General features: G+C 33.7%; 1 non-coding gene across 1 annotated transcript; it reads right to left on the reverse strand.

The window, feature by feature from the left end:
- Positions 1-6,696: 6,696 nt before the first annotated feature.
- On the reverse strand, positions 6,697-6,770 carry TRNAV-GAC (transfer RNA valine (anticodon GAC)). Its single transcript has one exon. It is a non-coding gene; the product is annotated as a tRNA-Val (tRNA).
- Positions 6,771-6,998: the final 228 nt, after the last annotated feature.

The following is a 6,998-nucleotide window of genomic DNA, read 5'->3' on the forward strand; positions in this document are numbered from 1 at the left end:
AAAGGGAACCATCCTACATTGCTGGTGGGAATGCAGTTTGGTGCAGCCACTGTGGAAAACAGTACGGAGATTCCTCAAAAGACTAAAATAGACTTACCATATGACCCAGGAATTCCACTCCTGGGCATATATCCAGAAGGAACCCTACTTCAAAATGACATCTGCACCCCAATATTCATAGCAGCACTATTTACAATAGCCAAGACATGGAAACAGCCTAAATGTCCATCAACAGATGACTGGATAAAGAAGATGTGGTATATTCATAAAATGGAATACTATTCAGCCATAAAAACTGACAACATAATGCCATTTGCAGCAATGTGGATGCTCCTGGAGAATGTCATTCTAAGTGAAGTAAGCCAGAAAGAGAAAGACAAATACCATACGAGATCGCTCTTATGTGGAATCTAAAACAAAACAAACAAACAAGCAAACAAAACATAAATACAGAATAGAAATAGACTCACAGACATAGAATACAAACTTGTGGTTGCCAAGGGGGTGGGGGGTGGGAAGAGATAGACTGGAATTTCAAAATTGTAGAATAAACAAGATTATACTGTATAGCACAGGGAAATATATACAAGATCTTATGGTAGCTCACAGAGAAAAAAATGTGACAATGAATATATATATGTTCATGTATAACTGAAAAATTGTGCTCTATGCTGGAATTTGACACAAAATTGTAAAATGATTATAAATCAATAAAAAATGTTAAAAAATAAAAATAAATAAGCTCAGTTTCAAAAAAATGATACTGTATCAAGGCCTAACAACCCACCTGCATTTATGTAGGTTTACATGGGTTAACTTCCATATATATATATTTTATGGAAGTATAGTCAATTTACAATGTTGTGTCAATTTCTAGTGTATAGCACAATGCTTCAGTCATACATGAAAATACATATAGTTGTTTTCATATTTTTTTACCATGTGTTACTACAAGATAATTAATATAGATCCCTGTGCTATACCATATAATCATGCTTATCTATTTTATATATATTAATTAGTATCTGCAAATCTCAAGTTCCTAATTTATCCCTTCCCACCCCCTTGGTATGGTAACCATACACTGGTTTTCTATGTCTGTGAGTCTGTTTCTGTTTTGTAAGTAAGTTCATTTGTCTTGTTTTTTGTTTTTTCGTTTTTTTAGATTCCACATATAAGTGGTATCATATGGTATTTTTCTTTCTCTTTCTGGCTTACTTCACTTAGAATGATGATCTCCAGGTCCATCCATGTTGCTGCAAATGACATTATTTACTCTTAATATAAAAATTCTACAGAAGACATAATCATTTCTCTTATTCTTAATTCCAGTCCACAATATATGGCACAGCTTGCCAAGCAGTAGAAAGAAGACAGAAATTCCAGGAATTGTTTGTTCATACCCTGAACAAAACACAATTAATAATGGAAGGTTGAGTAAATATTTTCCTCACTAAAAATGTTTACTGGATGGATCGCTGGATGAATGCATGAAGCAATGAGTCTCCTTGAAGGGCACAGATTCTGGAGCCCAACACACACAAGACTCATACCTTGAATATTCTCAGTTATGCCCATTTGATTTTGGGAATTTACTCATCATCTCCAAGTCTTAGATTTCATACCTATAAAACAGCACTTATAACTTCTTTTTAAAGAGCATTATTATAAGAAATAAAATTATCTAGAACATAAATACTGAATAAAAACAAGTCTGTACTAGTTTACAGCAGGCAAATTACCAAAAATATAAATTTTTAAGTAACAGACTTTATTTTTTAGAGCAGTTTTAGGTTCAGAGCAATACTAAGCAGAAAGTATAGAGATTTCCCATTCATTCTTTTAATTCAATCATTCATAACCTTTCCCATTATCAACAGCCCCCACCAAAGTGGTACAGTTACTACAGTTGATGAACTTATATTGACACATCATTATAATCCAAAGTCCATAGTTTACATTGGCATTCGCCCTCGGTAGTGGACATTCTATGGGCTTGGACAAATGTATAATGACATGAGTCCATCATTATAGAATCATATGGAATAGTTTCACTGCCTTAAAAATCCTGTGCTCGACCTATTGAACTCTCACTCTCCCCTAAGCCCTAGCAGCCACTAAACTTTTTACTGTCTCTTTAGTTTTGTCTGTTTCAGAATGCCATACATTTACAAACATACAGTACATAAACTTTTCAGATTGTTTTCTTTCACTCAGTAATATACATTTAAGTTTCATCCATGTCTTTTCGTGGCTTGATAGCTCTTTTTTTCTTAACACTTAATAATATTCCATTGTCTAGGTGTACCACAATTTATCCATTCACCTAACTGAAGGACAGCTTGGTTGCTTCCAAGTTTTGGCAATTATGAATAAGACAGCTATAAACATCCATGTACAGGTTTTTGTGTGGACAAAAGTTTTTAATACTTTTGGGTAAATACCAAGGAGTGTATAATTATTAATTGTAGCTATCAACTTGAATGGGTTACAAGATGTCCAGATAGCTAGTAAAACATTATTTCTGAATGTGTCTGTAAGGGTGTCTCTGGAGGAGATTACCATTTGAATCTGTAAACTAAGGAAAGAAGATCCCTTTCAACAATGTGGGAGACATCATATAACCTCTTGAGGGGCTGAACAGATCAAAAAGATGAAGAAAGGGTAAATTCTCTCTGCTGGAGCTGAAACACCCATCTCTTGCCATCAGTCATCAGAGTTCTGGTTCTCAGGCCTTTGGACTTGGGAGGAATTACACCACCAGTTTTCCTGATTCTCCAGCTTGCAGACTGTAGTTCTTGGATCTTTTTGGCCTTCAAAACATTTTAGCCAATTCCAATAATAAATTTCCTCTTATATGTCTATGTCTGTATCTATATCTATCTTCTATTGGTTATTTTTCACTTTAGAACACTAATACACAGTGCAATTGCTCAATCACATTTTGAGTATGTTTTGTTTTCTATGAAACTATCAAACTGCCTTCCAAAGTGGTTATGCCATTTTTTAACTCTCACCAGCAATGAATGAAGAGTTCTTATTGCTCCACATCCTTGCCAGCGTTTGGTCTTGTCAGTGTTTTGGATTTTTGCCCTTCTGATAAGTGTGTAGTGGTATCTCACTGTTATTTTAATTTCCATTTCCCTGAGAACATGTGATGTGGAACACTTTGTCATGTGCTTATTTGTTGTCCAAATATCTTTAATGAGGTGTCTATGAAGGTCTTTGATCAGTTTTTAATCAAGTTGTTTGTTACTGTTGAGTTTAAAGAGCTCTTTATGTATTTGAGATAACAGTCGCTTATTAGATGTGTATTTTACGAATATTTTCTCTCAGTCTGTGGCTTTTCTTCTCATTCTCTTAATATTATAATTTACATGGCAGAAGTTTTTGATTTTAATGAAGTCCAGATTATCCTTTTTTTTATGAATTGTGCCTTTGCTGTTGAATCTAAAATGTCATTGTCATACAGAAAGTCATCTAGGTTTTCTCCTATGTTATCTTCTATGAGTTTATAGTTCTGCATTTTGCATTTAGGTTTGTGATTCATTCTGAGTTAATTTTTGTGAAAGGTGTAAGGTCTGTGTCTGTATTCATTTTTTGCATGTGAATGCCCAGTCATTTCTGTACCATTTGTTGTAAAGACTATCTTTGCTTTATGGCATTGCCTTTGCTCCTTTGTCAAAGATCAATTGATTATATTTATATGGGCCTATCTCTGGGTTCCCTATTCTGTCCATCAATCTATTTGTCTATTCTTTTGCCAATATCACACTGTCTTGGTTACTGTAGCTTTATAGTAAGTCATGATGTTGGTAGTGTCAGTCCTCCAGAAGTGGAATTTTATTTTTAAATAAAACTAAATAGGGATATTTAAAAACTAGACTTAATCCCAATTTGGTGTGTGGAGAAATGTAATATAAAGAGAGAAGTAGAATATTCAAGAAAAGTAGTCTCATTTTAGGTGCATATTCAAACTACTTTGAAATAAGTAAAAACTGGGGTATTTTAGATATAAGTATAAAAATTTTATGTGATTCTACTTAAATACATTATCAGAAGGAACGACAATGTCTTCCCATGTAAAAAAAAAAGAATAATATTTGATCTTATCTCTATCACAAGAATATTATGATAAAAGAAGATAAAACATGCTTGAAAGTAATTTGAGTATATGTGTTTGTGTATATAAGTCCCTCTTTCTCCTGAGGGGCTATGATATTATTTTGATTATTTCTTCAAGTGGTGTTATACAACAGGATCTCTCAACCACTTCATTATCACTCTACTAATGTCATTGTTGGAAATTACTCCTTATGTCTGGTGCTACAGCAGTAAAGATTGAATAGCTCACATAATTCAAAATCATGAATTTCAATATTTTATTTTGGACTGTACCCTTGTGCAGAAACTTAAATGAATGGCACCCAAAATAACTGCTTTTACCCAGTAGGGTCAAATTATTCTCCTTGTAGCATTATCTTAAATACACTTAAATTCAAGGCAATAAATTAGTTAAAGAATTAACTAAATCACTTTTCCCCTCTTTCATCATTTATCCAATTAAGGTCTTGCATCATTTTTAAAAATCATACTTCAGAAGTTTTATGAACACATTTGACCATGTCACACTCAGATTTTTTGCCAAAGTTGAACCACACCCAAAATTTAAGCATGGAAGCAGAGAACATTAATGATTGCTTTCATAGATAATAATCAGACTCAGAAAAAGTGCATAGAGTAAAAGAATATAGCCTTCTTGATATTAAAATAAGGACAACCTGCCTTCCTCTTGGTTTGGGCTCTTATGAGACCAGAAAATTTCCTTTTAAGATACAAGATGCTCTTAAGTGCTTTGCAATGGGGTATATTAAAATATCAATTCCCCAAATACAGAAAAAATAACTTGAATGAACACAAACATTAGCAATCTTTCTTTTATTTATAGCCTCTATAATCAGATAATCAGATCAGTGTCTCAACAGAACTGTACTGACATTCTTTTTTGCACTGTTTTTGCTCAAGAAAATAGTATCCCCAGAAATCCCCTGGTATTATTTGCCATCATCTTAACATTGCAACATCTACAGGTTAGAAATATTTGCATCTTTGATATACATCTCCATAAACTTGATAGCTTATTTCATTTGACATTGTAATATCATGTCTATGGATTTACATTATAAAAATCTCATGAGCATGTCAATGATGTAAAACCCCATTACAGTGCAGGGGAATTTGTGACATTAGAAAAAAACTGAAAAGTGACTAGACTGTCTCATTTATGGGAGCTTTGTTTCATTAAGATGGAAAACATCTTGACTTAATTAATTAAATAAATTTATATGTGACTCCTTTTTTAAATATTATTACCACAAAAGAGAAACCTTAAAGAAACTAAGAAAATAGGTTGAACAAAAGAGTGGATACTTTCTGTTTCACTACTATAATTTGTTTCATGTAGTTAATGGCAATGCTACTCAGGCCAGAAAAAGTGATGGGGAGGGAGAGGCCCCACTCACTTGTCACTTACTGTTCCAGCATACACAACTCTACAGCATGAGTACAGAAAGATCTGGCAGGAACTAAGTCAGGGTATTGAAAACTTAAGCCAAATACTATTTCTGGTACTAATAATTCAGAATTCACCAGGTTGATTTAAAAGCTGCCTGGGGATAAAACTCAACTATTTCAAATTTTATAGTAGATAAAATCATCCTTTTGTTTATATTTTTATCCTATCTTTATTTTAATTTCATTTTGAGGTATGACATCCTGTCCCATCCCTTGGTTACACCATGAGACAAGTTATTTGGTGACAGCTACAGGAATAGCCTCCACTGCAGTTACTCTCATTCACAGCATGAAGGAAAATGAGTTGGACACTTTTCAGTTAATAGGGCAGAAATACAAATCTTTCAGATGTCCCTAGTTTTGTATGCTTCTAGCCAAATCAGTTTTATTTCCCTTACTGATATGGGTATTAATGTATAAGGTTCCCTAGAGCCTCTTGCTTTTATGCAAAGGAAGGCTGGGTGTTGTGTGAAAAATGGACTCTTTGAGTTTCCTTTTTGAATTTATGGAGTTTAGGAGTAGCATATAGTCATGTGTAGCTGGGATGATGGAGCACGGCGTACATTACCACTTGTCTGCTCAGTGATTTAAAATTACCTCCTGGAGACTATTACTGATATTAGCTCAGTGACTTTATTTATATTTATTTAATTATAAAATATATGTATCATGAAGACAGCAAACTTTTGTAAATTTTTAATTTTCTTAAATCAAAAAATCTTGGAAATGTGCATTCAAAGACAAGCTCAGTTATCTGTAGTTAGATGACAGATATGCTATTATGATAACAAATCATTGTTATTTGGGCCCACTTAGTGGAAAGAGGCTAGCTTTTGTAGTCAGAAATGGCATGGAGCTGTGGTCTATATATTAGCTGAGAGATGTCAAACAATGGAGGGATAGTATCAATTTTCAGGACAATTTTGAGACTTAAATGAAATAGTGCATATATAATACCCAGCAGGGGCCTGACAGACATGAGCACATGGCTTTCCATTCATGGTATTTGCATTAACTTTTTTTCACAATAGTTCCAAGATAAACACATATTCTTTTTTTTTACTTCTTTTTTTTTTTGTGGGGGGAGGGAGGTAATTAGGTTTGTTTGTTTGTTTATTTTGAAGGAGGTACTGGGGATTGAACCCAGGACCTTGTGCATGTCAGGCATGCACTCTACCACTTGAGCTATACCCTCCCCCAACACATATTCATTTTTGCTACTAGCAGTTTTCTCAATAAGGAAAAGAAAAGAAGCCTCCAACTTTAAAACTTCCAAAACAACTAGAAACCACAATCCATCTCTATTGTGACTCAGAATTTGAGTAGGACTCAAGAACCAGTATCAATATTTTAGATGTATTTCAAAGATTCATCTATTCTCCCTTGAGAGTGATATATTAATAAGAAAATTAGTGGTATTTGGT

The sequence above is a fragment of the Camelus bactrianus genome, chromosome 33 (genome assembly GCF_048773025.1).
Source record: "Camelus bactrianus isolate YW-2024 breed Bactrian camel chromosome 33, ASM4877302v1, whole genome shotgun sequence".
NCBI classification, from domain to species: Eukaryota; Metazoa; Chordata; class Mammalia; order Artiodactyla; family Camelidae; genus Camelus; species Camelus bactrianus.